Source organism: Lagenorhynchus albirostris, chromosome 12 (genome assembly GCF_949774975.1).
Source record: "Lagenorhynchus albirostris chromosome 12, mLagAlb1.1, whole genome shotgun sequence".
Taxonomy (NCBI): Eukaryota; Metazoa; Chordata; class Mammalia; order Artiodactyla; family Delphinidae; genus Lagenorhynchus; species Lagenorhynchus albirostris.
This window is the reverse complement of record NC_083106.1, coordinates 29,900,787-29,910,755: the sequence shown is the minus strand read 5'-3', so window position 1 is coordinate 29,910,755 and position 9,969 is coordinate 29,900,787.

The following is a 9,969-nucleotide window of genomic DNA, read 5'->3' as shown; positions in this document are numbered from 1 at the left end:
ACCAGAGAAGTACTGACACCACACGATGGGCCACCTGTTATCTAAACAGCCATTGACAAAAGCTGCAACAGCACAAACAAAGAAAGCATAAAATAAAAATTACCCCATACTAGGTGAAGTTGACCTTTTACTAAGTAAATGTAACTCCATCTTCAGAAATTCCTAGATATTAAAGGTCAGTTCAAGAAATAACTCCAAGTTTACTTCTTATTAACAGTACATAGAAAATATCATTCATCTTTCCAAAAATTAGTTCAATGTGTGCCTGACTCATGTGTATACCTGTCATTTTGTGAATGACTGAGAAAGCATAATGCCTCACATATTGGAGTTTATTAAGCTCCAGGAAATCAAAGATCTTATCTGCTTTGTTCACTACTGTCTCTCCATCACCTAAAATAGTGCCTGCAAACCATAACCACTCAATACACATTTGCTCATTGAACGATATTGATTTACTGATTAAACTTATTATTTTTAAAACTCAAAGTATTACATTGATATGGAACTCTTATAGCTCCACTTGTGTTAATTACTAAACTTCACCACCAGTCAATCTTCTTTTCATTTTAGGTCTAGTTACTTTTTTCACCTGAAAATTTCTTTAACCAGCAATGACTGGGTGCTAGGCTTGTGAGATGAAAGATAATTATGATTCTTTCTGCCAGAAATAGATAGCTAATGGTGAGACAGACAGGCAAACTGTTGGTCACATTGCAATAGAGAGAATGCTAAACGGAAATATAAAGGCCGTGTATAAGAGCACATAAGAGAGATCTTGAAAGCACATGTGGTACCCAGGAAAGGCTTCACATGGAAGCTGAATCTAGAAAGAAGGTCTCAGAAAATTTCACAAAAAGCCTAAATTTAAAATGGCAAATACGCACAAAATCTTTTATTTAGTCTTAATAAACTAATTTCATAGTGGAAAATTAAAATCCTTTAATCAGTAAGGATCATGTTTTACATTTTTATTATCTTATTCCAGCATCCTTTTTATCAACAGAATTGTATTGAGTGTGTACTTCAAGCATTCAAAGTAAAGTTTCTCCATTTTGTCAAACACACACACACTTAAAAAATATTTAAGCTAGCAAATGACTTTTTTGCCATTCTGTAATGCATTTATTTTGAATTTTTTATTGAAATATATCTGATATATAACATTGTGTAAATTTAAGGTGTAGAACATGTTGATTTGATACTCATATACTGTAATATGATTTCCATTATAGCAATAATTGTCTTAATTCCCACAGTCCAAACAGAAAGCTAATTTTTCCTTTATCCCTTTTGTTGCCTTGGCAAGGAACAAAACTGAGCATCTCAATTTGTATTTGGAATAGCTTAATATCATTTTTATGACTGGCATGTTTCTATGGGTATGTTGAGATTTTCAAAATATGTCTCTAAAATTATTTCTATTATATGTGAATAGTACTAATTGAGCACTTATTATGAATGGAGTTATGCTAAATGCTTAAGTAATATTTTTACTTAATCCTCACAATAACCAAATGAAGTAGGTGTCATTATTCCAACTTTACAGGTTATGATGAATTTGAGAGAGATCCAGTGGCTTTTCCAATATCTTATTACCAAGAATGGCAAAACCAGAAATCAAACCAAAGCCATGCTCTTAATGAGGATTCTACACTGCCTCCAGAGACAAGCTTTATGATATCAGTAGCAGTTCATTACTGAAGATATCACAATCTCACATAACCACTTAAAGAAGAGAAGAAAAATGTAATGAACTGAGTAAAGGGAAAAAGGAGTAAGTAGAGAGAATTATTCTCAGTAACATGACTGCTTTCTCTCTATCCACATATATCTTAGATATGAAAAAAAAGATCTTTAAGAGAGATGAGAGTGTCTCCACTGAGATAGGCTTGAGCAGTGGGTCCTGATGATGGTGGAGGGGAAGATCTGCCCCCTGGGGACATTAGGCAATATCTGGAGACATTATTTATTACAACTGGGGGAGGGGGGTGGGAAGAGTGCCATGAGCATCTTGTGGGTAGAGGCCAGGGATGCTACTAAACATCCGACTGTGCACACAGGACAGTCCCCACAACAGTTATCTAACGAAAAATGGCAATGGTGCCAAGGTTAAGAAATCCTGGGTTAAAATGGTACCCTCAGTTTTTATGAGTTTTAAGACTGTCTTAACTAATATTTGCAGAAAAAATAACTTCAAATTGCCTTCTTCCAGAAAAAGTGATACTTCAAGGAAAAGAGAGACTGCCTGAAATAATGGGCATGGGATAGGACTATAAATAAAAGATAATAGAAGGCCTGAGATTGGTTCAAGATGTCAGAGTAGGACATGCTCTCACACCCTCTGGCTAGAGTACCGGAATCACAACTAACTGCTGAACAGTCATTGAGAGGAAGACACTGGAACTCACCAAAAAAGATACCCCACATCCAAAGACAAAGGAGAAGCCACAATGAGATGGTAGGAGGGGCGCAATCACAATAAAATCAAATCCCATAACTGCTGGGTGGGTGACTCACAAACTGAGAACACTTATACCACAGAAGTCCACCCACTGGAGTGAAGGTTCTGAGTCCCACATCAGGTTTCCCAACCTGGGGGTCTGGCAATGGGAGGAGGAATTCCTAGAGAATCAGACTTTGATTGTACATGGGCACATGACCAAACTTCTGTGAACATCAGCTTCCTAATTATAAAATGAAAGATTGATTATTTTCAGTTCCACCATCCAACGGCTGTTAGTGAAGACACGATCCATGTCTCTGCATGTGCAGGCTCTCTGCTGATCTCTTCGGTTGGGGCACTCCTGTAGAATTCGTGAGCTCCTGGAAGACAGGGAGCTCTATTCACTGCTATATCCTTAGGACCTCGAACATAGTAGGTGCTCAAAAACTACTGATCAGTTGACTGTCTGAGATTTCTAGCAGATTAGATGAATATTCATGCCTATAGCACAAGAGAAGTCGGAGCTTGTGGTATAGATTCGGAAGGCATCAACTTGGTGGTAATAGTTGAACCTGTCTGTGGTGGAGGATAAAAAGAGAGAGAGAGAGAAAGAAAGAGTGAGGAAATGGACTGAAAATAAGGTCATAAGTTAAAGAAGCCATCATTAGTGATTTTGAAGCAATGTCAATGGATTATTGTAGACTAGGGAGAGCAGGTCAGAGGAAAGCTAGATTCACGACACTAGAAAGATAGTGTATAGTGAAAAAATAGAAGTAGCTGGGTTCAATTAATTTTTTGAGACATGTGACAGTGAAAGGAAGGTGAAAATGGAATATTAGTGAAGAGATGAAAAGTTCGGGGAACTATAAGGGCAAATACAAATTCAAAATAAAAGGCTTAATTCTTTTTGAAAATAAGGGAAGAGACTCCTTCTCTCCCTTTTCTTAGAGCATTTATTTAAAACAAAAAAAAGTGTAAGTTCTTTCTCTGTCTCTTTGAAATATAGGTAAATCTTTTGTAAAAGCTAAGTAAGCTGGCTCTTGCTAGCTTTACGACCCAGGAGGGCCTTGCTCAAGGACCTGGGAACTATCTCTGAAATATAATTATTAAGGAAGATGATGCCCCTAGCTCCCAGTTTCTGTGGGTTGGTAGGAGCTTAAGCTCAGCAGACACTTCACTCCCAGGGTGCAAAACTATCTTTTGTCATAAAGAGGAGTTTATATTTCCTTTGGATAAAGCCAATTAGCGCAGATGGTCAGCCCAACTACCAAGTGAATTTAGGATAAACTACATGTGACAAATGGTGTGCTGTTGGTCCTTTTTCTTGAGGACTAGTTATTGTTTACCTTGAGAACATGTATGTATTAGTCAGTGTTCTCCAGAAAAACAGAACCAGGAGGTTGTATATGTATATATGGAGAGATTTATTATAGGGAATTGGCTCGCGTGATTATGGGCACCGACAAGTCTCAGGATCTGCAGGTTGAGATGGCAATTTGGAGATGGAGGAGAACCAATGGTGTAGTTTCAGTCCAAAGGCCGACAGGCTCGGGACCTAAGAAGAGTCAATGCTGCAGTTTGAATCCAAAGGCAGAAAAAAGCCAATGTCCTCGTTCAAAAACAATCAGGAAAAAGGAATTCTCTTTTACTTGGCAAAGGTCAGCTTTTTGGTTCTGTTCAGTCCCTCGACAGATTTGTGTTTACCAGAGTGGGGCGAGGGGGAATTGGATGAAGGTAGTCAAAAGGTATAAACTTACAGTTATAAGATAAATAAGTACTTGGGATATAATGTATAACAGGATAAATATAATTAACATTGCTGTATGTTATATATGAAAATTAAGAGAGAAAATCCTGAGTTCTTATCACAAGAAAAAAATTTTCTGTTTCTTTAATTTTGTATCTATATGAGGTGATGGATGTTCACTAAACTTGTGAAAATCACTTCATAATGTATGTAAGTCAAATCATTATGTTGTACACCTTAAATTTGTACAGTGCTGTATGTCAATTATATCTCAATAAAACTGGAGTTAAACAATAGAGTCAGTTCATCACACACACACACACACACACACACACAAATAGTGTGGAGGCTGAAAAGCAAAGTGGTACTTCATAAATTGTAATCAGTTCAGAGCCCTGAGGATAGACCAAATGTTAGCAGGTCTCATAAATCTCTTAAAACTCCATTCAGACAATAGACTGGCTCATAAATAAAATCATCCTGATGCCACTAACTCTGAATATTTTCATGAACGTTATAGGGAGGATCTTTGGAGGATTGTTTGTATATCTATTCTTTGGCTACGACAAATAGAAGAATGGAAATGTAATGAGGCATTCGGCTTACACACTTTAGGAAGGATATTTTCTCTTTCTTAACTGACCATAAGACACTACAACTTGAGTCTTAATTTCTTATTGAACTTGAATCTCTGACCCAGATATTATATTCATATGGGCCTATAGAGGACAGCCTTCTGCAAACTTTTGTAGGATGTAGGTTTCTTTTTTTTTTTTTTTTTTTTTTTTTTACGTCGGCCTGTCACTGTTGTGGCCTCTCCCGTTGCGGAGCACAGGCTCCGGACGCGCAGGCTCAGCGGCCATGGCTCACCGGCCCAGCCGCTCCGCGGCATGTGGGATCTTCCCGGACCGGGGCATGAACCCGTGTCCCCTGCATCGGCAGGCGGACTCTCAACCATTGCGCCACCAGGGAAGCCCAGGATGTAGGTTTTTATACTGGATCCTTCCTCCTATCTCCTAAGGACCCTAGAATGGAGTGACCCAGTATGAAGTAAATCCATCCTTCTCACTTTCCCCCCCACCCAGGGGAGAGGGGAGGAGGAATAAACTAGGACAATGATTTATGATAGTGGATTTCCCACCGTGTCCAGCTCTGGACCTTCCCTTGCATCTTAGGAATTCTTGAAGACAAGCCCGAAACATACTGCTCATGTGGACACAGCCTAAGCTTGGTTACTCTCAATAATAATTTTTACAAAAGGGAAATAAGAAGGAAGAAGAGGAGGGGCAAGAGGACAGGTGAAGAAGAAAGAGGAGGAAGAGGAGGAAACCTGGGAGGAAGCGGGGGGGGGGGAAAGGAGGAGTAAGAGGGAGAGAAGGAAGAAAAGGGATGAGAAACAACCTTTACTGAACCTGTATCAGTTACTGGACTAAGGGCATTATGTGAAATCTCTAGTTTATTTCCATAACAACTCTAAAGTAATAGATACTATCATTATCATTGTTTTACAAAGGAAGGGACTGAGAATTAGATATTTTAAGTTAAGTTAATACTGAGGGGCAGCAGTGAAGTTTGATTCCAGATTTGTCTGACTCCGGAGTTCCAACTACTAACCACTACCAAAAATTTGAAAGAAAAAAAGTTTGAGTGAAGGGTTTTCTTCTCTAGAGGTGATTTTTCCCGCAGACCCTCCAAACAGCTAGAGAGCGAAAACTGAGATAACTACACTGTTGTGAACTTTGCTTAACATCCATGGATGGATAGGTGGGCAGGGGAATATTATTAATTACAAGCTAGGCAGGGGAGATAATAACATACTAACAGTAATTTCAAAACATTTTCAAAATAGTATTTGTAATTGTTTTTGTCTCAAATTATTACAGTATATTTTTTATCAGCAGTCTCTAAAAATAACTTTCACATATTTATTTCAGTTAAAATTAAATTATAAATATTTTCAGGCTAACAGATTTTATTTTCTTGCTATGTTTTTATAATCAATCTTTACAACAACTAGTTTTTTTGTACTAAGTACACACAATGTCAATTAATTTTCACTCATATTGCTATAGCAAGTAAACCCTCAGTTAGTTGTCTTTGATAAAGCAAGATGAAATTTTACCATAGACAGGAAGAATTCAGCAAGTTCACAATTTCAGTTAAATCAACATCATAATCTGTTAAAACAGTATTTTGTGATACTAATATTTTCATAACTCAATTCAAAATTTATCCATTCGTCCTGTCTACAAAGCATATTGCCCAAATATTAACTATTTATCAGATAATCTACCACTGTGCTGACAGGTGGCCTTTATTTTCTTTGGCAGTAGCTCAAAATTTCTAGAATGTATTGATGGCTAAATAGCTATTAACACTGATAAGAGCTCTTGCTGTGTTTCTGTGACTGGACCACCATATGAAGCCAATTTCAAAACAGAAAGATTAAAAGAGCTCACTCTTAACACATATAAGGGAACACGAAGAGCACATTATCATTGATCCTTCTAAACTTACCTCCCAAGTCTGAAAACTTCCTACTCTTTCTGTTGACAGTCTTCTCTCAGTGTCTCAAGGAAAATTTATATTCTCCATGCCACGTCTACAGATATGATTAACTAAGTTCAATCTTTCTTCAGGGTGTATATATATATATTTAATATTAATTTTGTTCTCTCACCTAAGCCTTCACCCTGCATTCTATCAAAGTCTGTGGCTATTAAAGCTACAAGATTGACTATGAGGAATGTGGTGTATTTAAGGTAAGGATGCAATTAAAACCTAACTTTAATAATCACTAAGCAAAATTTCAGTGTCCAGCCCTTCAATCAAACAGGATTAACACTGAGTCCCTCAGGAAGCCACAGTCTAGCATGGCCCATGTAAGAAAACGCTAGTAACCTAGACTGCTAAAGAACACCTTGGACATGAAGTTCAAAGATTCTGGTCTGAGGATCTGATACACCTAAATTAAGGATATGAGCACAACACTTTGCTCTCTAAGATAAAATAGAGAAAAATATACCTACTTTGTGAAATAAAAGAAAATACATGTTAAAATATTTTGTAAACTATAAAATGCTATATGTAAAACATCAGTGATACCTTTACATACTCCTGGCAAGAAGATACAGATAAAATTGCCCTCAGATCAACGAAAAGGGCAGGGAAATTTTGAGCAAATGTTGCTATTGGCTTGCAATTAGCAGGTACATGGTACTGACAACAAAGTAATGGGGCCAGAGGCAAAGAGTATAACGTAACTTTTGGTTAGAGAATAAAAGAAGGATAAGTGGCAACCTTGGTGACTCATAGCAGACATTAATCATTTACTGAGTGATTTCTATATGCTAAAGTTAAAGAAGAATGTAAGATACACGCTTTTGAGGACCTTACATTCCGTGATAGACATTATTGTGTTAGCCAATATTTGTGAATCATTTCCCTCTCCTGGACATGCAGAATTATACTTCCTACTTATTTAATTTTGGCATGGCCATGTGACTTTCTTTGGCCAATAAAATGAGTGGAAATGGCAGGTATCACTTTGGGTGAAAGCATTTAAAAGGCAGTGTGCAATTTCTCCATATTCTTTTCTCATGCTCTAAAAATTATGGGAGCAGTGTTGATAAGGAGATGACACAAGATGAAAAAGCCTGGAGTTCTGAGCCTTGACATATAGACTAGCTGCCCTAGAATAGATTCTGAATGAACAAGAAATAAACTTTTATTTTAATAAGCCATGATTTTTTTAATATCATTTATTACTGCACCGTTACCTAGTCTATCCTGACTAAAACACATTCTACAGAGAAAGTATAGCACGGTGAAAGAGTACACTCATCCTTCAGTCGCCAAAGGGGATTGATTTCAGGACCTCCTGTGGATATCAAAATTCTCAGATATTCAAGTCCCTTATACAAAATGGTATAGTATTTGTATATAACCTATGCACATCTTCCGGTACACTTTAAACCATCTCTAGATTACTTATAATACCTAATAAAATGTAAATGCTATGTAAATAGTTGCCAACACACAGAAAATTCAAATTTTGCTTTTTGGAAATTTCTGGAATTTTTTTTCAAATACTTTCAATCTGCAGTTGGTTGAATCTGTGGACGCGCTAACCACACATATGGAGGGCCGATCGTACATACATCTGAGGCAAAAGGAGCTGAATGTTTTACCTCATCCTAACTATCTATTATTGGTTGACTTTGAATATATTACTTAGTCCCTCTGAGCCTCAATGTTATCCTTGTAAAATGAAGATAATAATGCTTGCTTAAAGAATTGTTTCATGTGAGACCGTGTCTATTTTTAATAGTAAGTTAGTTAAACAAGGAAGCCATTAGACTAGGAGGTTCTAATAGCTTAGCAACCTATGTAAGCAAACCAAAACCTAAGCCTGTAAATGCCTAGAAGTTAAGAAACCAAAACCTAAGGACAACTAATCACAAACAGCCAACTAGGCTTTCCCAATTAAGGCAGCCGCTTGAACTATCGCCAATAAAATTATTTCTTGCTTTGCTTTTTCATCTTCTCTATAAAAGCCTTGCCCCTATCTCTTGTCAGTGGAGCTCTCCTAACCACTTCTGGTTTGGTGCTGCCCCATTCAAATTGATTTTTGCTCTAATAAACTCTTAGAACATTTAATATGCCTCATTTTATCTTTTAATAGTTAATCCTTGAAATGCTCATTATTATTATACCTCAGCAATAATGAAATACAGTTGAAATATCTTAAAAATAAACACAACTCTTGTTGGTGCCACTACACATGGATGTCCCAATGCAATGGGTGCTAAAGGGCTATCAAGGGCTGGAAAATAGGAACCATCCTTAGAGGGTGTGAGGGGTGGGATATTCCCTTGTTCCAGGAAATAAGGGTGAGGGGGCCATGCGTTCCTGCTGGGACATTTTTTGCATTTTGCAGTTGTTTAATTTTTTCTTTCTTTTTTGTAATTTTGAATTTTTTGTGAGACCCGGGTCTCAAGACAAGTGGAAACATCCTTACCACAGTGAGCAGACCACAGGTACTTTGAAACCTTTCCAAGGATTGACAATTCTTGGAATCTGGAAGTTCTGTTTTGTTTATGTTTTTATTTCTTTTAATTTTTATACAGATATATTCAGAGATCTAAGGAACTTTTTCCATTCCCTGTCTTCTCCACCAACTTGAAAGTGAATACTTTTAGCAAAGGAAGGAGGAAAATACTACAGCAACATTTTGAGAGGTTTGGGATTTTTTTATGAAAAAAAAAAAGGAATGAACTGAGATGGAGAAAGTGTTCCCACCTTAAGCCCACATGAATCCCTCTCTCCCACCTCTACTGTCTTCCTAAGTTTCTATCAAAGAAGCCATTGAAGCAGCTCTACTATCATCACAAAGATGCATTGAGTGAGGAATAAAGAAAAAGACAGAGCTGGATAAAGGGTCACAGTCCATTGGTTCCCCAGTCGGTGTTCTACGGTACTCAGAACGTGAGAACTTGCACCATGGCCACAACCTCCACATTCTGGAGTTGTGGCCGGCTGCTCAGTTGGCCCTTCTATCCTGGTCCTGGCATCTGGGCTCTCTTCACCCATCATCCTGCCTTCAAAAGTGCATGAAGAACCCCATCAGTCCAGGTCAGCTGTTGTCAAAAAACCACCAGACGTGGAGTCCCATTGATCCTGACCCCATTCATGTCCCTGTGGGGTATGAACAAGATCATTGAGATCTTGGCTTCTCCAGCATCCATACCCGGGAAGTGTTTGACTGTAGGAAACC